Genomic DNA, 26,640 nt, shown 5'->3' on the forward strand with positions numbered 1-26,640 from the left:
TATAAACAATAGGATCATAATTTTCAAACCATCACCTTTTTATTTTTGTCCTCTTTCTCCACACCAATTTTCATATCTTTAAAATCCTCATAACATATAATATTATAATAAAAACTATCGATAATACGTGTGAAAATTGCCAAAAATAGCAAAATTCCAATCAAAAATTAGGTTGGAGAAAATGTAACCCTCAAAGTTCAAAATCGGTATACGTTAAAAAAATGCATTTTCTCGGCTTCCCATGGAGCAATTTCCTTCATTATTTTTTTGTTCCCAAGTAACTCGAGTAGAGCCATCGAACTAATGCATTATTAAATGTCAAACTTGCTTTTGTTTTGTTATAATAAATTAATTTATTTATTGCAACACAATATTTTAATTTGTTTAAATAAAAATTGTTTAAATAATTATACAGCTTTCAAATGAGAATATTTATGTTTTTAACTTTAAACGGTACACTTGTAGTAAGTTTATCTAAAAAATAGCCTACAACTGGAAAAAATATGTAATTTTCTGTTCTTATAAATAAATTAATCTATTATAACAAAACAAAAGCAAGTTTGACATTTAATAATGCGTTATTTCGATGGCTCTACTTAAGTTATTAAGGAACAAAAAAAGAATGAAGGAAATTGCTCCATGGGAAGCCGAGAAAATGCATTTTTTTAACGTATACCGATTTTGAACTTTGAGGGTTACATTTTCTCCAACCTAATTTTTGATTGGAATTTTTCTATTTTTGGCAATTTTCACACGTATTATCGATAGTTTTTATTATAATATTATATGTTATGAGAACTTTAAAGATATGAAAATTGGTGTGGAGAAAGAGGACAAAAATAAAAAGGTGATGGTTTGAAAATTATGATCCTATTGTTTATATCTTTGCCGTAAATTTCGGTCAACTTTGACCAGTTGTATCTCAGGAACCACTCGTCATAATTAAACGTTTTTTCTTTTAAAAGAAGCGTCATACCGCTGTCTTTCGAATACCGTTTTCACAGTTTAATTTAGTTTAATATTTCCCGAGATATTCTATTTGTTTATAAGCCAAAAAATTGTTTATAATTTTAAAATATTCCCGAGGCCGCTTAAATAGTCCAATTTCAATTCTGTAAAGTACATTAGATAGGTATAGTATTTTTTTATGAAAAAATCATAGTTATTCTTATGCATCATAATTATTGTCGTTATTGTAGCGACCGTAAATTTTTAATTAACATTTCAATTGTTGCTAAACTGTTCAATCAATTTCCATCGGCTTCTTCAATTTTAATATATACGGAAAGGGCTTTTACGTTACCAAGTTATTTAATTATTGATTAACAACTACTTATCTAAAAGTTTAGTTGAAAATTAAAGCTTTTGTTGGAAAAACCCGCTTTTTCCGGGGAAAGTTTTCGTCGAAGTAAACCGGAAAAAACAAGTCTCTATGCAGAATTTAATTGCGGTGAATTTTTATTTGAGTGTTTTTGGTCCAAACTTAAAATCTTTGGAGTTATAGAGCAAAAATTGAAAAAAACACGATTTTCGGGCGCCATTTTGTTTATAAAAAAAGTAGCACACTATCTGCGGACTTTGCATATCTATATTATTAATATATACAATCATAAGATTCGATTCCAGCAATAAAATTGCTGGTAAATAACTTTTCCTTGTATTTTGCTAATTAACCCAGAGTATAGAGGAAGGACTCGAATCAGCCTATCTGCCATCTTGCACAGCAGTTGGATATGTATCCATCCACTTTATGCAAGATTTTGCGGAAATATGCTGATTTGCGTGCTGCTTACAAATTCCAAATCGTGCAAGAATTGACGCCACACGATCACCTATCAAGGCGTAGATTAGTTGAATGGGTCCAAAAAAGGATTTTCATAAACGAATTTTGTTTAGCGATGAAGCTCACCTTTAGCACGTCAATAAACAAAACTGCCATATAAATATGGAGTGAATATAATCCCTAAGTATATGATGAAACACTATTAAATCTAGGAAAACTAATTGTTTGGTGTGTTTTATGGGCTGGTGGAATTATTGGTCCAAACTTCTTCAAAAACGATGCTGGCCAGAACGTTACAGTCAATGGTGACTGCTGTAGAGCCATGATTATTTACTTTTTTTTTCCTCAATTGAACAATCATGATGCGCAGGAGCGCTGGTTTCAACAAGACGGCGCAACAAGTCGCACAGGTCGTGCCAGAGTTGACTTATTGAAGGATACGTTTGGTAATCGCATAATCTCACCTAGAATAAACCTAGCATGGGCAGCCTATGAAAAACTGAAAGACATATTTAAAAGCGATATACCAATTTCTTTAAAACACATTTGACCAATGTGTGTTGCCTGTGATGACTTATGGTGCCGAAACTTGACAGCTACAACTTCTAAAATGCTGCAAATAGCTCAGAGGAAAATGGAAAGGATGAGTATATCTCTTCGTGACCGAGTTAGAAATGAAGACTTAAGACGAAGAACAAGAGTTACCGATATAGTTTCCCGAATTGCCACCCTGAAATGGAAATGGGCCACACGTCGCCCGAATTAGTGATGGGAGGTGGATGAAGAGATTACTTAAGTGGAGGCCGAGATTAGACAAAAGAGGTAGAGGAAGACCACCTACTCGTTGGACTGACGATCTCAAGAAAATGTCAAGAAATTGGATGCAAAGTGCTCAAAATAGAGCACAATGGACAAAAATGAGGGAGGCCTATGTCCAGCAGTGGACGCAAAGGGCTGGATGATGACGATGAGACTATTTTCTTTGTGGATATATGAAGTGGCTATGCACCGATAATCAGTGTGGACGTTGAAAGAATCTTTTTGATTATTTTTAAAAATGTTTTGAGTGATAGAGGCCGAAATTTTGTAATGGAACATGTAAGTGAGTATTTATGGTAGGGGAGCAAAGTATGCTAAATGTGCAGTCACTCGAGCGCTTTGGAGACCTATTGGGTTATGAAGAGTAGGTCCTAAAACCAAAAAAAGTTAAGTAACATTTTCCATTTTAGTGGGCGCTTGCCATTTTTTAATTTAATTTTCCATTTCCAACAATCGTTTTTTCCGATTATAACGCCATCTATGCATAATTCGAAAAAATGTTTCGAATAAAAGTTACTTATTTTTTCGTAAGGAATCCAAATCTGCAATAAAAAATGGGGACTCCTATTTAAGATTTTAAAGTAACCCCCCACCCCACCTCCGTGGGGGGTCGTGTTTGGTGCCATTCGATAGATTTTTTAAAAATATTAAATAAGTGTATTTTACAGTTTTTCGATCTGATGTTCATTTCGCGAAATATCGCGGGATTCATATTTAAAATATTAAATTTACCCCCCACCCCTCTCCGTGGGAAGTCGTGTTTGGTATCATTTGATAGATTTTTAAAAAATACTGAGCACACATTTTTTAGTTTTTCGATCTATCATTCATTTCGCGAAATATTCGCTATATGTTTGTGAAATTTTGGGACTCGCCCATTTCCTTACGCCCAGCTCAAATCGTCAGATTTTTGAAATATACTTTCTTTTGCATGTACTTAACTTACCTTATCTTAATCTGACAATTTCGAGTTTTTTTAAGGATAGATTTTTATTTTCGGGCCCCCCTTAACGAACTCCCCTGTGTTAAGAGCCAATATATGGTAGAGGTACATCTGCAGGGTACCAGGTTTCTCCTCATATGATAATCTGACGCGCTCGAGTAACTGCAAAAATCCCCGCTTGGGCTCCCCTACAATAAAAACTGATATATTTCCTTTATCTAAGGTGTGTCGATAAAAATATTTTTGTTTCAGTTATCTATTTTTTTGTTTAAGTATTCTATTTTATTTTTTAAATTTTAGGCACTTACTGGCTCGTAAAGCTAGGCTTATAAATAATCTTCTAAACTACATAATTAGGTTTTATGCTCATGTTACTTATGTTTTAGCAACATTCTTCGGAAGTGGAATCGTCTATGTAAAAAATAATAGGTTCGTTCCAAGACGACACATTTGTACGATCCCTTGAACCGCCACGAAATCGATTGGACTGTTTTAATGCGCAGAATCGCCCTTGAACGGTTTTCTTTCGATCTCGATCCGATTACCGGTACATAACCCTCTTGGAACGAATTCGTGTACCGTACCATTTCAAGTTCGAGTTGCGCCTGAGCCATTTAGTGCGAGTACCACTGTACCACTATAGTAGTAGTTTGCTAGATGTTAGAAATTAATATTTCTAATGTCCACTTTACATCAACAATAAATTGAATAAGAAATTGACAAAGTTATTCAATACCAAATTTGACGAGTAAAAAATGTATGGTTTGTAAAAGAAAGTGAAATAATTTGATGAAATAGAACAATTGGATATGTTTTATTTTGTCAATTTTCATTTTATTCACGGCAAAATTGGATGTAGAATTGTGTTTTGTATAAGCCAAATTTGACCTTAAATAACTTTGTCAATTTCTTGTTCAATTTATTGTTGATGTAAAGTGGACTTAACATGTTCATTAAACATCACTTCAGCTTCAAAACCTTCCCCAGAATCGATATCTGACATTAAATCGTTGTCTTCTATGAAAAAAGAAAATAATAAATTATCCATTTTTATAAGATTAATTTGAAAAAAAAAGAATTAATAATTATTTAAACAGAAATCAAGATTCACAGGTACTAATAGCGTAAATTGTGGATTATTCTATTATTGAATCATCATCTGATCTCATAGCAGTGACCAGTAAAAATGAAAACAATCCTAACTGCGCAAGTCAGTACAAATAGTTTCTGCTTGAAGGCATGTATCAAAAGGGCCGTTCAGTTACCGATTTCGAAGCGGTACATGGATCGCTTGGAACAACACGGTGTACGATACCAATCATCGTTCATGTTCGCTTGGAACGCATTTTTTATAATGCGCATGACGAGGGCAGTACGAAGGACGGTTTTCATGTCACTTGGAACGCGCCTAATAATTCTCGTTTCGCAAACGAGTCACCGCTGTGAATCAAGAAGATAGAAAACACAAGCGGATAATAAGTTGATCAGCCGTCTATAGCTGAGATAAGTAAAAGGCATCTAGAATTATATCAAGGTTCGGAACAAAATATAACGGAGCTATTGAAAAAAAAGTGAATATAAGATGATTAAAATAATTTATGGAACACTCTTCAATTACTCATCCTTGAAAAAAGGCACTTAAATCCGTGACTAGGATAAGAAATAAGATCGCAATAAATCGATTTATAGCATGAATTTATCTTTAGATATACACGGTACAATGTACATTATTTAGTGTATTTATTAAAGAGAATAAATTACAAAGCATGAAATGATAATTTTACTGTAGGAATCTGTCAACTGACTGATTCTACAAGGAACTGTTTCCTATTGGGAATTATGGGTGTGTTTAATATATAGGCTTCAAGTAGTAGATAAATAAAGACATGGAATTATATTATACAATAATTTATAGAACAGAAAAAACAAGTGAACCGTTCTCATCAAATAAACTTTCGAGATATAGAAATAAGATGCAAATGAAGCAGATTACTTCGGATAGCTCAGAACGACCCTGTCAAAAATTATCTAAAATAATCTATTTCTAAAGACATTAAAAAAAAGAGTGTACAGTCCTTGGCCATATTATTATGACCACCTATGAATTTTTACAAAAATCAACTATTCCACTAAGTACGTTTTGTTTAAAATATGATTTTTAAATTTAATTTTGTTATGCAATGTTAATGTTATTCATTAACTATAATATATTTAATAATAAACTGCAATAAAATATTTGAAAATATTACATATTTATATTTTTTTAATATTTTGTTCAACTTCTGACCTTAATCAGATGGAAAATATTTGGGAGCTTTTACAACGAGAAATTTCCGATGAAAAGGTCACTAACGAAATTGTTTTGATTAAAGGACTAATATATCGTTGAAACCACAATGACAAATTGAAGCAAAAACAATTAACTGCATTCAAAGTATGCCAAGCCGGGTACTAGTGGTAATCAAAGTTGTTAGAGGGGGCTCAGCAAAATATTAAAAAAATACCAATATGTGATATTTTCAAATGGTTTATTGCTGTATTATTAAATGTATTATAATTAATAATAAACACCAATAAAACATTTAAAAATATTTAAATTATTTTTATTTTTTCAATATTTTGCTAAGCCCCTCTAACTTTGATTACCGCTAGTACCCGTCTTGGCATAATTTGAATGCAGTTAAATTTTTTTTGCTTCAATTTGTCATTATGGTTTTAACGATATATTAGTCCTTTAGTCAAAACAATTTCGTTAGTGACCTTTTCATCGGAAATTTCTCGTTTTAAAAGCTCCCAAATATTTTCCATCTCATTAAGGTCAGAAGTTGAACAAAATATTAAAAAAATATAAATATGTAATATTTTCAAATATTTTATTGCTGTTTATTATTAAATATATTATAGTTAATGCGTAGCATTAACATTGCATAACAAAATTAAATTTAATAATCGTATTTTAAATAAAACGTACCTAGTGGAATAGTTGATTTTTGTAAAAATTCATAGGTGGTCATAATAATATGGCCAGGGACTGTATGTACTTTGTACGCACGTAAGAACTTATACTTCTATTTTTATGATTTCAACGAAACTAATATATTTTAAACATTTTAATTGTATTTTTACTTAAATATTAAATTAATTTTAATATCTACTTCAAATAATAATACCTATTTCAAAAAATAATTCAAAATAATAATAATATGTGGCATAGAAGAAATAAACATGTGGACCAAAAGACGAAAAATAGAATGGAATTAACACATAGAAAGAATTACAGAAAAGAGAATAGTACGAAGAGCAAGAGACAAATGTCAAATGGAAGAAGATCATTGGGACGACCGAGGAAAAGATGGTCAGACAATGTCCATTGAGGCTAAAAACCGAAGTAAAACAGGCATTGAGCCTATTTATAAAGTTGGAAGAAGAAGAAAAAATAATACCAAAATTTAAAATAACGTTAATACGTCATTTTTTATGAACTGGAGCGCCCCCGCAATTGCTTTTCTCGTAAGGAATCATTATAAACTCTAAAAAACGTGGTTTTTCGACAAAAAATTTATAGTATAATTTTTTCATGAGCTCTGTTTCGAGTTTCTGCCTGTATTTTCGTCAAATTTTAAAATAATTATAGATGGTAAGGACCGGTCCTGGTAAAGAGACAGTGAGGTTGATTTAAATCCGCTCCGCAAAAAAAACTTCAAATACTGAAACTTTGCGAGCAGAAAAATCACCAAATTATTTGCAAAGTGTAAATAAGTGAGTTAAGAAATTTACAGTGTAAATTTAAAAAGAATATTGAAAGTAAGATCCATACATTATTAATCTAACCTAGTTTTAATAAAATTATATTTTAACTACTAACAGTAAAATAATTACAGTCATAGTCAAGTTTTTTGGCACTGATAAGAAGTCAAGGTCCTATGGGTGGACTAGCCGAAGCTGCTTTCAGCAGTGGTAATTACTAATAAATTGATTTAATTATAATTAAGGGACTTCGGTATCTATCTATCGAAAAATACAGAGTCGGCTTTCTGAACGAAAACAAGAAGATATTGAAGAATAAGAAGATATTGAAGAATAAGAAGATATCGAAGAATAAGAAGATATTGAAGATAAGAAGAAGACATTGTTGATAAATCTAATTTATTCAAGTGAACATTAATTGTTGATATAAATAAATAAGATATTAAATGGTATTTAAATAGTTTTATAATTAAAGTAAAAAAAAATTGAATAATATATAAATATTTTGTAATTAAAGTAAAAAATTTAATTAATTTGATTTAATCAAGTAGGTTTTAATTTGATTTAATATTTGTATTTATAAATACATACCTACTTTAATAATTTGAATAGGAAGAAAGATGGCGGATGGTAATGATAGCATTAATGAGGACGGTAAAAGAAAAAGCAAAGAGGAGCCAGATATATTTAGCAGGAGTAGAAAAGTGAACCGAACACCAGACAGGTCGAAACCATCAACGAATGAAACCAGCAGCCAGAACGAAATGATGGAACTAATGAGACAATTAGCAAGCGATAACAAAAAGAAAAACAAGGACCTGGAAGATATAAAAAATACAATGGGTAATATGATTGAGGAACTAAAAGAAATTAGGAAGGAAAATAATGAATACAAATTGCAAATGAAAGAAATAATAAGAGAAAATGAAAATCTAAAGAAAGAAATGGCTACGATGAAACAAAAAATAGATAAAATAGAAATAACCTTGGAAGCATGTCAGAAAGAAAAGAAGAAAAATAACCTAATAACGAGAGGCTTACCACTAGACACAATAGGAACAGAGCAAATAGAGAACTTCATAGAAGCAAAAATGGGAGTAAAATCAGAAATAAATAGGGTACAAAAGATAAATGAAACAATGTGTGTTATAGAATGTAAAAAATTCGAAGATAAAATGAAAATACTGAAAGCCAAGGGTAAACTAATGAGCTATAAACAACATAGAGTATATATAGAATGTGACCTAACATTAAAAGAGATAGAAATACAAAGAAACCTTAGGAAGATAGCAGCAGAGGAAAAGACTAATGGGAAAAGGACAAAAATTGGATATGGATTCATAATTATTGAAGACATTAAGTGGAAATGGAACCAAAAAACAAGCCGGATAGAAAAAGTAACATACAATACAGAACCAACTTGTTCAAAAAACTAGCTGTAGAAAACACAATGATGGACCGAGAAACAAAACAGGCAAAGAACAGGGACATGACCAGATTTAAAGATAATAACACAAACGTAAGGAAAAACAAATTGAAGTACAACCTAAACATACAAAAGAACAGAACAATTCTGAAAATGGCATCATGGAATGTAAGAGGTATAAATGGGAAAGAAATAGAACTGGGGGAAGAAATTAGAGATAAGAACATTGAAATAGTAGCTATAACAGAGACAAAGAAAAAAGGAAAAGGATCAATAATATTAGAAAACGGAATGTTACTAATATACAGTGGAGTGGAAGAAACGAAGAGAGCTCAGGCAGGAGTAGCGTGCCTGATTAAGAAGGATAGTATCAACAAAGTAAAAAATTGGATATATTACAACGAACGTATACTAAGAGTAGACATATATATGGATACAGAGGAAACCAATACAAACCTAATCATATGCTATGGACCAGATGAAGACGCAACAAAAAACGAAAAGAATGAGTTCTGGGACAAATTACAAGAAGTGATAAATGATTGTACAGAGAAAATGGTGATCACAGGAGACATGAACAGTAGAGTGGGGAAAGAAGCAGAAAAATGGAACAATGTCATCGGACCGTATGGGGAGGAAAAAATAAACAAAAATGGAAAATTACTACTTGAATTCTGTCTAGACAATAACCTGGTGATTATGAACACACACTTCCAACATAAAAGGATACACAAGATCACAAGAGAAGTCAAATCAAGAGACGAACAATCAATTATAGACTATACTATAGTGCAAAAAACAGAGAAGAACTGGATAAGAGACGTAAGGGTGAAAAGGAGTTATGAAATTGGTAGTGACCACTATCTACTAGAAACCACATTCAAAAGCAAAAGAAAAGAAATAAAAAGAAATGAGAACATAAACAGAGAACACAAAGAAATAATAAAAATTTATAAACTAAGGGAAGAAACAACGAAAATAAGATACACAGAAGGGCTAGAGAAAGAAATAGACAATGAACATATAATAACAGAAACAATAGAAGAAGAATGGGGAAAATTTAAAAATGCGATGATAAAAACAGCTAAATCAATATGTGGAACCACAAGAAATAACAACAGAGGGAAACGAACGTCTTGGTGGAACGATGAAGTGAAAAGAGAAATAAAAGAAAAGAAGAAATTATGGAAAGAATACATACAAGACAAAACACAACAAAAATATGAAAATTATAAGAGAAAAAGAACAAAAGTTAAAGAGATAGTTAGGAAAGAGAAAAAGAAAAGTTGGGAAAAATTTGGAGAAAAAATGGAAGAAAACAGCACAGAAAACGTAAAATTATTTTATAGAACACTGAAAAACCTAAGAAGCAACAAAGAAACGAAACTGAAACAAATAATGAACAAGGAAGGAATAATAATAAATGACGATAAAACAATAATGGAAAGATGGAGGGAACATTTCCAGCTGTTACTGAATGGAAATCAAGTGAACACAATGGAGAAGGAAAGCCACATAAAGAGAGTATCCATAAGAAACACGGAAAATCCAGAAATTATAGAAAAAGAAGAACTAGAAGAAGCAATAAGAAAGATAAAGATTGGAAAAGCACCAGGAAGCGATGAAGTAGCACCAGAAATGATGAAATATATAGGAATAAAAGCAAAAGAAAAATTGTTATACATATATAACCTAATATGGAAGAGAAAAGTAATACCCAGAGAATGGACAAATGCAGTAATTATACCTATATACAAAAAAGGAAACACAAGAGACTGTAAGAACTATAGAGGTATATCACTACTATGTGTAGTAGCAAAAGTATACGAAACCATAATAGAAAGGAAAATCAGAAAAGAAATAGAACATAAATTAGAGGACGTACAAAGTGGATTCAGGAAAGGACACAACACACAAGACCATATATTTACCATGCAACAAGTAATAGAAAAAGCATTAAAGAAAAATAGAGAAATATACCTGAGCTTTATTGACATGGAAAAAGCCTTCGACTCAGTCAAAAGAAAAGATATATGGGAAAGCCTAAAGAAGAAGGAAGTAAGCGAAGAACTGATAGAAGCAACAAAGAGTATATACATGAAAACAACAAATACAGTAAGAATGTTAAATATACAGTCAGAACCATTTGAAACAACTCAAGGAGTTAGACAAGGGGGAAGTCTCAGCCCAGTGCTATTCATAAATGTAATAGATGAGATAGTGAAAGAATGTAAGAAAACTTTCAAGAAATACTGCATCGGTTGGAACAGAATGCAAATGATAAACGCTGAGATGTGTATATTTGCAGACGACATAGTACTAATTGCGGAAACAGCAGAAAAACTGAAATACAACTTAGAGAAATGGAACCTAGAAGCAAGCAAATACAACTTAAACGTAAACAAAGAGAAGACTCAGATAATGAAAATATCAAGGAAACAAGGGACGGAAGATCAAATAGAAATAATGATAGACCAACATCAATTAATACAGACAAATTCATACAAATACTTAGGAACAGTAATCAACAACAAAGGAGACATAGAGGACGATCTTAACAACAGAATGGAAAACACAGGAAAACTATTCCAAGCACTAAATAGAGGATTCCTTAATAACAAAGAAATATCAACAAAGACCAAGATGACAATATACAAAACAATATATAGACCTACGGTGACATATGGAGCAGAAAATTGGATATTAAACAAAAGACACCAGAGCAGAATACAGGCAGCAGAGATGAAATACCTCAGAAGAACGATAGGAGTAAAAAGAACAGATAGAATCAGAAATGAAGAAATAAGAGAAAGACTCAAAATCAAGCCGATACTCGACTCAATCAAGAAGAAAAAATTGGCATGGTTCGGACATCTAACCCGGATGGACAATGATAGACAAGTGAAAAGAGTGTGGGAAGCCAAACCAATAGGTAAGAATAGAAGAGGAAGGCCCATCAAAGAATGGAACAGTGACATTTCGCAGATACTGCAGAGTAAGGGTAAGACTTGGCAGGAAGCAACACAGATGGCATCCAATAGGAAGGAATGGAGAATGTTCGTTAAGAGCTAGGACAATTCAGAAGATTGTAAAATATTGTAATTTATTGAATTGTAATTTAATGAATTGTATTATAAATGGCCCTACACCGAAAGGTACTAATGGGTCTACTGATTAAGTAAGTAAGTAAGTATAGATGGTAAATTCTTAATAAATAATATTAATCCGTCATGTTTTGACAAGCTGGAGCATCCCAGCAATTGCTTTTCCCTTGAGCAGTCGTAGAAAATCTAAAAAACATCAGGTTTTCTACACAATTTTAATAGAAGTATACCTTCTAACGTGCATACAAAGTACACAGACATTCTTTTTTTTTCTATATTAATAAAGTCCTTTAAAAAGTCAGTACAACTATAAACTCACTTTTGTCTCTGTTCTCACAAAGGACCAGGCAACACTCCTTATGGAAAAGTGGTCCCGGTCAAATTTGATGAAAGTTTGGTCAATGATACTTCTTGATGTGTAGATTAAAAAAGTCCATGGCACCTGGGTCTGAAGAACTACTATTCTCGAGTTACAGCCTTCTGAAGTTATTGGATTCGAGGGCTCGGTTTACGTTAAGTGCACTAATTTACGGTCAAGTGAACGAAAATATTTATTATTAGAAGAAGAGAAACTCATGTTCTTCATACATACTTGCGTGTAGTATATGAATTCGTGGTCAAAAATAGTTGGATCATATTTTAGTCTTCAGAAAACCTCCGAAAAGTCTTCAGAAAACTAAAGAAGTGAGGTATAAAAGGTGCTGCTAGATCGATATAAGCATTATCATGTTTTTATGAATGCTTCTCAGTTATGGAATACCAGCAAAACTACAGTTCCGCCTTATCTTTAGAAAACTACTGAACAGTGGCGGATCTAGGGGGATGGGGTAATTCCACTCGTAACATGTTCCAGAATAATTAAAGAAAAAATTGTCGAAACATAAAAAAATACATTAATTGACATAAAACTTGTGCCGCATATCAGATTTAAGACAGGTAGAGAACATGGACTTGATTTAAATACAAAAAAAACAAAGTAAATGGTAGTTTGTAAATGCTAAATATTAATTACAATTGTCTATGGAAAAATCGGGTTTAAATCATCTTCGACTATTCGTATGTTAACATTTTGCTGATATCGGTTAGGTGCATTATATATCGTGTTAACTAACGACCTATCAGGATACTTAACATTGGGTTGATGTCTTGCAAAGCCTAAAAACCATAACACACTGGTGATATGAGCACAAGTACCTACAGTTCTCGCACCAGATTGACAGGTACAGTAGTACCCGTTAATCGGTTCTTCTACAGGCTCATCTTCATCAACCGTAAGGAAATTAATACTTGGTGTTTTGTAGCTTGCCGAAACCTAGAAAAAATTTCAAACTCTTATGAATCCCGGTTCATCCATATTCTGATCAATTTAAAACTCTTCGTCATTTTCTCTTATTATTTTATCTTGTATGTAAGATGGTGCCAGTTTAATTTGATATATCCCAATCGTAACGTCTTTTAGGTAGTCTAAGTCGAAAACAGGAAAGTTAGCAAAATCATGATTATGAAGCCTTCTCCATTGACCATTTCTTCTATATGATTATACCTAAGTATGAATATTATAGTTGTTATAAAAATAAAAACAATTATTCTCCATAATATTTTGTATTAAAAAGCTCATCATCATTGGCTGTAGAACCCCTGGTGGACCTCAGTCTGTTCGAGAATCAGCTTCCATTCCATTCTATCCTCCGCCTTGGTTTTCCAATTTTGTACTCTTAACACCCGTAACTCATCTTCTCTGGTCCTTAAATCGTACTCTGGGCCATGGGCAGGGGGGGCCATGACCCCCTGGCTTTTCGGGTGATTTGAATTATATAGGGTTATTAAAAGTATACAAAATATAATGATAATGCTTATATCGATCTAGCAGCACATTTTATACCGCACTTCTTTATTTTTCTGCAGACTTCTCGGAGGTCTTCTGAAGACCAAAATACGATCCAACTATTTTTGACCACAAATTCATATACAACACGCAAGTATGTATGAAGAACATGAGTTTCTCTTTTTCTAATAATAAATATTTTCGTTCACTTGACCGTAAATTAGTGCACTTAACGTAAATCGAGCACTCGAATCCAATAACTTCAGAAGGCTGTAACTCGAGAATAGTAGTTATTCAGACCCAGGTACCATGGACTTTTTTAATCTACACATCAAGAAGTATCATTGACCAAACTTTCATCAAATTTGACCGGGACCACTTTTCCATAAGGAGTGTTGCCTGGTCCTTTCAAAACACAACTTAACAACCATAACCATAATAATAAAAATACCAACACATTCTTTAACCACAGCCGCCATATTGGATAATTTTTGACATGTCATTGGAATACCCAATCAGAGCTAACGTATAACATATCTGCGCGTAGCACCAACCACATTGATGAATTCGCGCAAACCCAATCGCGCTTAAAGAAGTATAACTTCAATAAGTGAAACGCTTTTCTTGAAATAAACTTTTGAGATATAGAAAAGACATGCAAATGAAGATGATTGCACAAACTTGTAACCCCTGACCAGTTTGACTTGACTTGAATTATTTGCCAGAAGGATTGACTTGAGTTTGACTTGAAATTAAGTCAAACTCAAGTCAATTTCAAACATTCAAGTCAAACTTGTGCAACTTTATTCCTTAGTTTCGAGAAATCTTTTTGTCCTCTCTGTGTCAGGTCGTGTTTCTGTCGCGTATGTTAAAATATTCTTATAGTACACAAATAAGTATCAAAATGTCCACGACTATTAGACTATAACAATTTATTATTTGTACATGACGATATAACATTTTAAACAATGTCGATGTGTCAAATTTTAATGCGGGATATTGTGCAGAAAGCTTTAAATACATCGTCGACAAACTATATTTTGGTTAATTAACCCAACAGTTTACTATATCGGTGTATATACGATACCATTTGGCTTTATTTATGTAACATATTCATAGCTCACATGACAATTTCATTATTATTTGACACAAAATAGCTGCACGATATCTAATCTTCAAATATCATACCAATATATTCTGAAATGAATATTCATTGATGTCGATATATAGTCGTACAAGGATTTACTAGAATATTTCTCAAATTTGGGTCATGCCAGAGATTGTAAGCGGAAAAACGTCGATATGTAACATGTAACACTAATACTAGTTTTGAAATTTGTACAAGTTAAATAAAAAATTAACTGCCATTTTGTTCTTGCTGAGAATGTCGTACTACAGCTTTTCATTTAAGAGAAATAGAGGCTGCGGATAATTTTGTTCAAAATTATAAATTCGAACATCGCATCTGCAAAAATAACAAGTCCTCCTGACAAAAGGACTTCAATTCCAGTACCTACTTCCAAAAAATAACGAGCAGATGGATTATAAAAATATTTCTGGTCTACAGATACAATGGAGTTTCATTTCGAATGTATTTACTCATGTTCATATGTACACTTTATCTGGATCTTACAAGACTATCAAAAAAACCTTTCTTTGTAAACAATCCAATTTTAATGACGACTTTGTTCTAAGGCTAATCTAAGGCTTAATTACTTGGATCAAGTTTAAAACAGTGGAATTTGTTGAGTTACTTGTCCAGAGAGGATGATTTAGTGTATTGTAATGATGCTTCACGACTTCCTCAAGAACTGAATTTCTCAGAAGCATGTGGAGACTTTTTATTGCTGCTTATAAGATTAGTTTGAAAGCTGTCTTACTCTACCATTAGCAATGGCAATACATAGCAGTACCCCTCGCGCTTGCAGCAACCATGAAAGAAAATTGTATAAATTTGGAGTCATTAATACTTGAGAAAACAAGATCTTCTCGATACCTATGGAGTTTATGTGCTGATGTGAAGGTTCTAGAGGTTTGCTGTTTGTGAATGGAGTTGGTAAAGGTTTCTAGTATTCTAAAACTAAATTTTTCCGAACCAGTCACGCGAAGTAGCAAGAAGGTTTTTTTTGTCCACAAATATGAGAGCTAATGACTTATGTAGCTTTTAATTTTATGTTAAACAGAGCAGAAAAAAGCTTGGGCGGCTCTAATAAAAGTGTGTCATAATTTCATTGGCAATACAAAAGCAGATAACTAACGAGAAAGTATTCAACAAATTCTTTCTGATTATAAAGGAAGCTCTATGATATAACATCATCATCATCATCATCACGTAGCGCTACAACCCTGGGTGGGTCGTGGCTGACTGTACAACTTTCTTCCAATTTGTTCGGTCTTCCATCAACCTAGGGTCAAATGGAATGTTCATTTTTCGGAGATCTACTTGGATGTTATCTCTCCATCGCATTCTGGGACGTCCGAGTGGTCTTTTGCCTGTAGGAATCTCCTCCCATACCAGTCTTACAAGTCTCTCGTTATGAAGTCTGTGCACGTGGCCTGCCCATGATAGTCGCTGTGATTTAATTTTTTGGACAATATCTGTGTCATTGTAGAGTGCTTTTAATTCGAAGTTGGTTCTGATCCTATACTGGTTTGTGTTAATGTCGTGGTGAGGTCTGAACATTTTTCTAAGTATTTTTCGTTCAAAACGTCTGAGCTTTTCTTCGTTTGATTTGGCCATGGTCCACGTTTCGCAACCATATGTTAGCTGACGATGGATTTATAGATTTTGATCATGGAACTTCTTGTAAGATTTTTTGATTTTATAAGCTTATCCAGTGCGAATAGAGAGCGATTTGCTGATTGGATTCTGTCTTTTATTTCTTAAGTAACATCGTTGTCAGCTGTGATTACGACCCCCAGATACTTAAAACGTTGTACTCTTTCGAAATTGAAGGTGTTGACCGTCACATTTTGTCCTATCCTGTCTCTTCGTGTCGTTCTATTTATACATATATATTTCATCTTCTCTTCATTAATCCTCAGCCCTACTTCGCTTGTTGCTCCTTCCACCTTGTTGAAAATGGCTTTTGTGGATAGGCTGGAGTCTCCAACGAGATCAATGTCATCTGCGTATGCTAGTAATAATTTGGGACCTTGAACCGATAGCAGTTCTGTTTTTATTTCGGCCGACCTCATGGCTTTCTCTAGTACAAGGTTAAAAAGTAGTGGAGATAACGCATCACCCTGTTTGAGTCCAGTGTTGATTTCAAAGCTGTCAGACAGTTTATTATTTACACGTACTTTTGATATTCCACCCTCCATACAGACTTTAGTCATCCGAATGAGTTTCTTGGTATTGAGAACACCGCCATGGCATTCCATACTTGGCTTCTTTCTAAGCTGTCATATGCCTGTCGAAAGTCTATGAAGAAATTGTGTATGGGTCTGTTATACTCTCATCCCTTTTCTAGAAGCTGTCTCAGCGTGAATAGTTGATCTATTGTGGATCTGTTTGCCCTAAAACCGGCTTGATATTCTCCTAGGACATTTTCAGCATAAGGGGTTAGTCTACTAAGAATGATGTTTGAGAGGATTTTATATGCCGTGTTTAAGAGTGAAATTCCTCTGTAATTCGCGCATTTTGTTTTCTCCCCTTTTTTGTAGATGGACACTTTGATGTTTTCCTTCCATCTTGCTGGTATCCTTTCTTCTAACCATATCTGTGTTATTAGTTGGTGGACTTGGCGATGTAGTGTTTCTCCACCATATTTCAGAAATTCTGCTGGTATCCCGTCCGTACCCGGCGCTTTGTGATTTTTCAGCTTATTTAAGGTCTTTCGGGTTTCTTCACAAGAGGGATTTTCGACTGGCATGTCTGCTGTTATATAGATCTCTTCTTTGTGCTGTCCTTCCTGTATGATGTTTAGAAGGTCCCTGAAATACCCTTTCCATTCTTCTGTTAATTCTTTATCGTCGATTATCATATGGCCTTGATTGTCTCTCAGTGTATGGATAGAATTGGTTCTATGTCCTCTTTTCTCTGTGGAGATTGCTTTATAGAATTCTCTGGAGCCTGGTTTGGGTCGGTCTCTCTCCATAGCTTCATATTTTTGTTGTTCATAGTTTCTTTTCTTTGTGCGTATCATTTTTCTTGTTTCTTTTCGGCAGTCGTCGTATTCCTTTTTCCTTTTGTCTGTTTGTAGTTGTATCCATGTCTTTCTTACTGTTTGTCTTTTTTCCAGCTGTTTCCGATATTCTCTTCTGAGTACTCCTTGCAAAGATCTTGTCAGCTGTCTTGGTTATTATTTCGGCAGTCGTTTCCCACAGCTCTTCTATATCATTGTAAACTGTTTCAGAGTTCAAGGTTTGTTCAAGTTGTTCTATATATTTTTGATGTTTCTCTGTGTTCTGCATTTCGTCCATGTGCCATTGTGGGTTCATTGTTGTTTTGTTGTATTTGTGGCTAGATATTCTTCATTTGACTTTTGCTCTGACTAAGTAATGATCTGTGTTTCCGTCTATTCCTCTGACAGACCAGGGCGCATCTGTAAAAATATTGGTACATTTGGACGTTGAGAGGTGACTCAAATTTTTTTGCAGAAATTGCTTGAAAATAAATCAAATAATAATATTTGAGTTATCCTTCCTCTCAAAAAGTTCCGGAACATTGTTTAAATAATCAAAATGTCAAAAAACTAAGGAAAAATTCGATTTTTTTCTTGGTTTTTTGATTACAACTTTAAAAGTATTCATTTCCGAAAAAAGTTGTACTGACATAAAAGTTGCGTAATTAAATTTACTACAATATAGAATTGATTAAAAATTTAAAAAATAGTAACCCTTGTTGCAAAATAGCAATAATTGTGAAAAAAACATACAAAAACAAGTATTCGCATTTTACGTTTTTCAAGCATTTATGCTACACTTAGGACCTTCATATTTCACCTAGAAAAACTTTATGATACAGTAAAACAATATTGTAAATTTCATTAAGATCGATTTAATAGATTTTGCAAAATAAATTTTGCAATCCAGCTTTCGTAAAAAAATTCATATTTTCAAAATGTTACAGGACTGAAAATAAAGTAGATAGCAAGTTGAAAATTTTTTTGCATATAGAAGTGTACTGTACCTTTCATTTGCAATTTTGCAAAATTAAAATCGATTAACATCACGGCGTCAGGAATTTTTTTAAATAAACATTAATTATTGGTACTACGCGCAGGACAGCGGACAGTTTGCTCTGATTGGGCATTCCAATGACCTTTGATAATGATTGATACATTTTAATTATTATTACATTTCGATATAAATAAATAAATTTGTTTATTGCAAAATAAAAACACATACTCTATCCTTTAAAATAACACTTTTATTAGCAAAAACTTTCTTTGTTCATATTTTTTAACTTTAAATAATAAATGTTTATTATTTTTAAACATATGCAATTGTTTAAACAATATTTCACAAACAATAATAAAATTAGTTTGATTTTTGTGGAATTAAAATATTAAAATACAACAAAATATAGAGTAAGAAAATAATATATTATATAAAGATTGGAAGAAATTTTGGTGGAAATCAACTTGTGTGAATCGAACACCGCTGTCCTGCGCGTAGCACCAAAAATTATTGTTTACTTCAAAAATTTTCTAAAGCCGTGGTAATTAAACGATTTTTATTTTGAAAACTGCAAATGAAAGGTACAGTACACTTCTATATGCAAAAAAATTTCAACTTGCTATCTGCTTTATTTTCAGTCCTGCAACATTTTGAAAAAATGAATTTTTTTGCGAAAGCTGGATTGCAAAATTTATTTTGCAAAATCTATTGAACCGATCTTAATGAAATTTACAGTATTGTTTAACTGTATCATAAAGTTTTTATGGGTGAAATATGAAGATCCTAAGTGATTTTAAATGGTTGAAAAAACGTAAAATGCGAATACTTGTTTTTGTATGGTTTTTTCGCAATCATTGCTATTTTGCAACTAGGGTGACCATTTTTTAAATTTTTAACCACTTCTATATTGTAGGAAATTTAATTACGCAACTTTTATGTCAGTACAACTTTTCTCGAAAATGAATACTTTTAAAGTTATAATCAAAAAACGAAGAAAAAAATCGAATTTTTCCTTCAATTTTTGACATTTTGATTATTTAAACAATGTTCCGGACCTTTTTGAGATGGAGGATAACTCAAATATTATTATTTGATTTATTTCCAAGCAATTTCTGCAAAAAAAATTGAGTCACCTCTCAACGTCCATCTCAAAACAGATGCGCCCTGGACTATGAGGCTTCTTACGTCTATGATATTGTTCCCATGTCGGGCATCTACAATGATGTGGTCAATTTGGTTTCGCGTAACATGGTCGTTTGAGATCCAGGTTTGCTTATGAATGTCTCTATGCGGAAACATAGTTGACTTTATTAACATATTATTAGCAAATCATCTTTATTTTATTTCATTTCAAAGTTCTATACATACCTCTAAAAATGCACTTTTTAACTTTTTTTTAATAATATTCTTGTCAGTATAATATCGTGTTTTGATTAAAAGAACATTATATGGAAAGACTAAGTACTGTATTTATTATAATGCTAACTTCCGTGTTTAGAGCACCAAAAGAAAAACGTTATCATCCATGAAAACAAAAACTGGATTTTTTTGCAGATCAGTGTAATACATTTGGTTTTATCGCAGATCTGTAATATATCGCAGGAATAAAAATCAAAAACAAATATCTGTTATAGGTGTGGTTACAGTTTATAAACTATTTTATAATCAGGTAACATGATTAAAGCTATTACGCAATTAAACCAAATTATGTTTGTTATCAGCTAAGTAAAGCTACTTGAGAATTTTTTCACGCTTTCTCAAGGAAGAAGAAAAACGTAATTGTGCATCAAAATTATTTATAACACAATCCGCTAACATTAGTCTCTAATACTTGATAATTGATAGTAGTCCATGTCGTGAGGCCGCTTCCGTATGAGAAATTTTCTGATTCGGCTTCTTTACGGATTCCTACTCCAAAATTTTAATTGTCATTTTAAAAAAACACGTCTGTTTTGATTTTTCTCAAAAGATGATAATTTTCCGAATTGTGATTTAATATCTGAAAAACTCGAAAATACGAATTTTTGAGGCTTGAAAACTCATATTTAAATTATTATTTTTGAGGGTTCCAAGTACAGCTGGTTCCAAAAAAAACTGATACTATCTGCCGTAGCGAACCATTTTAACGTAAGCAGAACAACAGTTTTTAAATATTAATAAATGATGGAGAGAAGAAGAAACTCTCGAAAGAAAGCAAGGTTCTGGAAGAACAAAAAAATATCTACCGCTCATGAAGATCGTACGCTTTTTGAGAGATTAGAAGAGAATCCTTTTATATGATGTTTATATTTATATTATTTTAATATATTATGAATTAACATACGTAAACAGTTGTTTACTTTATTATTTGTCTGTCATAATAAATGTAATATAATATCAGATCAATCAAATACACTGCTCAAAATGATCAAATTTTACTAAGACTCGTATCAGTTTTTTTTAGGAACCAGCTGTATCTAAATTAAAGTTTAAGAGGATCGGTACGTATTTTCGGCTGCGATTCATTTTTTTCGAATCCTGTGAAAACTAATAAGTATTTTTGAAAAATTTAAACGCAGAGTGAAAGATTACGTTATTAGAGAGGGCCGAAAGTCCCTGAGAACTTCTATAATGTTTATTTTAATAAGTTACAGGGGTGAAAAGCTAAGAGACAATTTAGTATGATTTTTAATTTCAAATATCTCATTCAAAATAAACTTTTTATTTATTCTAAGGGACTTTCGGCCCTCGGTAATAATTTACTCTTTCATTCTGCGTTTCAATTTTTCAAAAATATTTATTGGTTTTTTCAGGATTCGAAAAAAATGAACACAATGCCGTGGTAATATTTTCCAAATCTATCTTTGTCTTACAACGCACTCAGCCGAATATAATATTGTCAGCATATTGTCAGTCAGACACTGACAATCAGTGACAATTTTAAATATTTGACATTGCATCGGAAATATTTTGAGTTATTGATTAAATTGATATACAGAGAGTGGAATAAATTCAATATCTCAAATACTAATGCCCGATTTCACCAACGATACCTAAATATTTAAGAATTACCTAAGTGGGATTAGGTACTTCCTAACTCTAAAACGGATTTCACCATGCGATAAAAATTGCCTAAACCGCTTAAGCATTACCTTACGTTAGGATACGGTTTGCGATCTCCCTAAACTTTAGGTATTACTTATCGTTGACAGTCAGGTTATATTTTTACAATTTTGACTAATGTACTTGTGACGTTTGTCAATAATTTGCTTCTTACCTTAATTTTACTGATATTCTGTAATATTAGGTATATTAGTTGTAATTTTGTATTATCTTTTATATCAATAATATAATATGTAATGGAAAATATAGAAAATAATTTGGAGTTTTTTACAGGTCTATTGACAAAATTATGTAGTCTACCTACTACCTAACAAACTAGTGTTGTGTTTCAAAAACCCATTCATGATATCACTAAAAGTGTGTCATTAAAAATTAATAATAAAAAGCAATTTTCAACATATTATTTTTTTAAAATCAATACATCAATCAACGCTATAACAGTACAAAACTGAATAAAACCAAATTGGCAAACAAACAATAATGACAAATAATCGAAAAAGTAAGGAAATGTCATGTTATTCTTCTTTTTATTTATCAAAAATAGTTCAAACGTACCCGAATTAATACCTAGGAAAGAATTTCCTAGATAAGCAGTTCTTTTAGTTATGAAACGCTATTGTTTTTAGGTATTGACTTAGGAAGTTCCTATCGATAAGAATTACTTAATAAAGCAACTGTTTAGGTATCGTTGGTGAAATCGGGCATAATTGTTTTTTTGGAAAATGCTCAGACCCGTCGATTAGTATTTCAAATTGTCCTTTTTGACATTCAATAAAAATGTATACAGGATGTCAAAATTTAGAGATATGACGTCATCGTCGATTTTCTTAAATGGCAACACTGTCATTTTGATAGCTAATTTGATAGGGTTTGTAAAGTTATACATAACTGCAAAATATCAAATTTTTATTCTCTACCATTTACAAGATAATAGAAAATAACAAAGTTATATCTGTAATTTGGAATATATTCAATAATTAAAATACTAACTGTTTTTTGAAAAATGCTCAGACCCGTCGATTGGTATATCAAATTGTCATTTTTGACATATAATAATAATGTATACAGGGTGTCCCAATTTAGAGATATGACGTCATCGTTGATTTTCTTAAATGGCAACACTATCATTTTGATAGCTATTTTGATAGCGTGTGTAAAGTTATACACATCTGAAAAATTTCAAAATTTTATTCCCTACCATTTACAAGATAATAAAAAATAACAAAGTTATGAAGAACAAGAAGTAATCAAATAATAATTGAATTTATTTATTTAAATTAAGCAAATGCTCATAACGTTGCCCATTGACAATTTGACAATAATTGAGGGCAACATTATGAGTTTTTGCTTAATTTTTTGAAATAATTAAATTCAATTATTAGTTGATTACTTCTTTTTCATAACTTTGTTATTTTTTATTATCATCTAAATGGTAGAGAATACAAATTTGAAATTTTGCAGTTGTGTATAACTTTACACACCCTATCAAAATAGCTATCAAAATGACAGTGTTGCCATTTAAGAAAATCAACGATGACGTCATATCTCTAAATTGGGACACCCTGTATACATTATTATTATATGTCAAAAAGGACAATTTGATATACTAATCGACGGGTCTGAGCATTTTTCAAAAAAACAGTTAGTATTTTAATTATTGAATATATTCCAAATTACAGATATAACTTTGTTATTTTCTATTATCTTGTAAATGGTAGAGAATAAAAATTTGATATTTTGCAGTTATGTATAACTTTACAAACCCTATCAAATTAGCTATCAAAATGACAGTGTTGCCATTTAAGAAAATCGACGATGACGTCATATCTCTAAATTGGGACACCCTGTATACATTATTATTGAATGTCAAAAAGGACAATTTGAAATACTAATCGACGGGTCTGAGCATTTTCCAAAAAAACAATTAGTATTTGAGATATTGAATTTATTCCACTTTACAGACTCTCTCTGTATAGTGTATTGGATAAATAATTGATTTAAGACGTGAACTTAATAAAAAGTTATTTATTGTGTATTATTTGTGGAAGATCCAAGCAGAGAATACATCAGGATAATATATTCTGTGATCCAAGTATTTTGTTGTTAAAGATGTTCAAAATTGTAAGCGTTCCATAACAATATATTATTAAAAAATCACTTTAACACTTTTCCTCTTTTCTCGATTGAGTATTAGTTTTTGTTGTACAATTAAATTATTACAATTACTGAATACATAGTTAGTGAAAAAATTATCACATTTATTAACTGAATTAATAATTTGCAATTATAAAAATAACAGTTATCCAAGAACATTCAAAAGCCATCTCTTTAAATTAATGATGACATTTTCAAGTAGAATGACATTCTAGTAATGTTTACATATCCATACCAGTGTGAGTTTTACTACACGTAATTTGCCGTCTAAAGACAGAAAAAGTAGGGATACACGTAAAATATTTGCGAATTATGTACCCATAGCCTTAAACATTCAACTTTAAGATTCTAATGAGTAATTGGGGCTTATTTCAATATAAACGGTTGTTTTTTAATTGTTAGTCATATGAAGCAACGCCCTACGTCGCACTATATGGTACGTCTGTCTCTGTCTATTATATACATATTATACGTACTTATGCGAAAAATGTCCAACAAATACTTGACATATGATTGAATTTTATAATAATTTATTATTAACATAAATTACCTATTTTTTATTTATTTATTTATTCAATAAATTAGTACTAATGTGCTAATTATATGTCGTATGTATAATATGTCACTTATAGTGCGAAAGAGACGCACCATATAATGCGGCAATGACGCACCATAGAGTGCGACGCGACGCGGGGCGCCGCAATGGCGTCGCCGATTAGTAGGCGAACATAATTAACAATTAGAAAACAAAGGTCTAAATATACGATAGGCTGATGACATGCTAATAGTAACAGATAACCTAGATAATTTTCAGTATTTGCTGGAAAACAAACACTCATACCAATAAGTATAGTCTAAAACTGAACGTCAAAAAGACTAAATTTATGATTGTAACAAAGAAGCTATACACCAATGTGAATTAAACCATAAACAATAACCAAGTTGAAAGAGTTACGCCCTACAAATATTTAGGTTTGGTTCATTGATACTAATGACCAGACAAGAGAAATAATTAAGATGCGAATAGATATAGCAAAACAATCATTTATCAAAATGAAAAAGTTCCTATGCTGCCTTGACATAAATTTGAAATTGAGAACGAGAATCTTCTGTGCTCTGTGTGTGAGAGGTGCTCTGTTTTCTTCGTTCTGATGTACGGCATGGAAGTTTGGACACTAAAAAATATAAACGTCAAATACATTATGAGATGTGGTACTACAGGAGAATGTGGAAAATACCATGGACAGAGTAACAAATTAAGATCTTTTGCTGAAGATGGGGAAGGAATGCGAAGTCATAAAAACCATACAAACGAGAAAACTGGAATATCTAGGTCACATAATGAAACGGGACAAGTACTCCCTGCTAAGATAATAGTCATAATCCAAGGAAAAATCTCGGGAAAGAAAAATGTGGGACGTAGGAGGATTTCCTGGTTGCAAAATTTAAGGAAGTGGTACGGGTGTAGTTCAATATAATTTGTTCAGAGCTGCAGCCAGCCAACTTAGGATTGCTGTGATGGTAGCCAACCTCCGATAGGACACTGTACTGCAAGAAGATGACTCACTGGAGTCTTGAAATTGAATGTTTAAAATTCAATTTTGGCACTTGGCAACATCAAAAATAATAATTTACATATGAGTTATCGAGCCTGGAACATGTGTACTTTCGCATTTTTCAGATTTTAAATCGCTTATCACTCGAATTACTTAATTTAGAATTACTCAAAAAACCTAAAAAAAAATTCTGTCCAAAAATTTCGCCAGGCACCCTTCTGATTTGTGTAAAGGGGGCATTTCTGAACAGGAATCCACAAAGAAACCGAATCAGGAAATTTTTCATACGGGAGCGGCTCAAAACATAGACTATATCCGCTAACATTAGTATAGTCTCTAATACTCGATAATTGATAGGTTGAAATCCTTCGACGTTTAAAAACAGGTTTACGAATTAGAAAAACCGTTGCGCTCTGAAGATGAAATATTGCTAGATATCATCTACATCGTTCTAAGGCGATTTTCTTATTTCTGTATAGGGAGATTGATCATTAAGAAACATTCGCGATAATGCCAAATCGGGAAGTTGGTGTTCCGTGGATTAGTTCACCTATGCAATAAAAATAAGAAGAGAAATGCAAATAAGTGGGTTTAGACAGAAATGTTTTAATCACTCTATGTCTTACGTTATGCATGTATCTTAATAATTACGAACGTGAAGAGTCAGTTGAATATCTAAGCTAAAAGCTTCTATACACATAATATTAATTTCTAACGTCAATCAGGATGCATCGGCGTAACAAAAATTATTCGCAAAAACCTTTTTTTATTTAAATTAATGTGCATGTGATATCTATAGCTATTAGCACGAGTTAAAGTTTCTCATTCCAACTATGTCCAACTTTGGACATAGACCTCCCCCAATTCCATCCAGTGATTTCTATTTTGGACCACTTGTTTCCAGTTGTGTCCTCCAAACTACTTTATGTCGTCAGCCCATCTCATTTGTGGCCTGCCTTTGCTTCTCCTTCCTAACCACGGTCTTCATTGTTGTATTTCGTGATTCAATCTTTTTGACTTTGCAAAGTAACAAGACACTTACTCAACATACACACTA

The sequence above is a fragment of the Diabrotica virgifera genome, chromosome 3, assembly GCF_917563875.1.
Source record: "Diabrotica virgifera virgifera chromosome 3, PGI_DIABVI_V3a".
Classification (NCBI taxonomy): Eukaryota; Metazoa; Arthropoda; class Insecta; order Coleoptera; family Chrysomelidae; genus Diabrotica; species Diabrotica virgifera.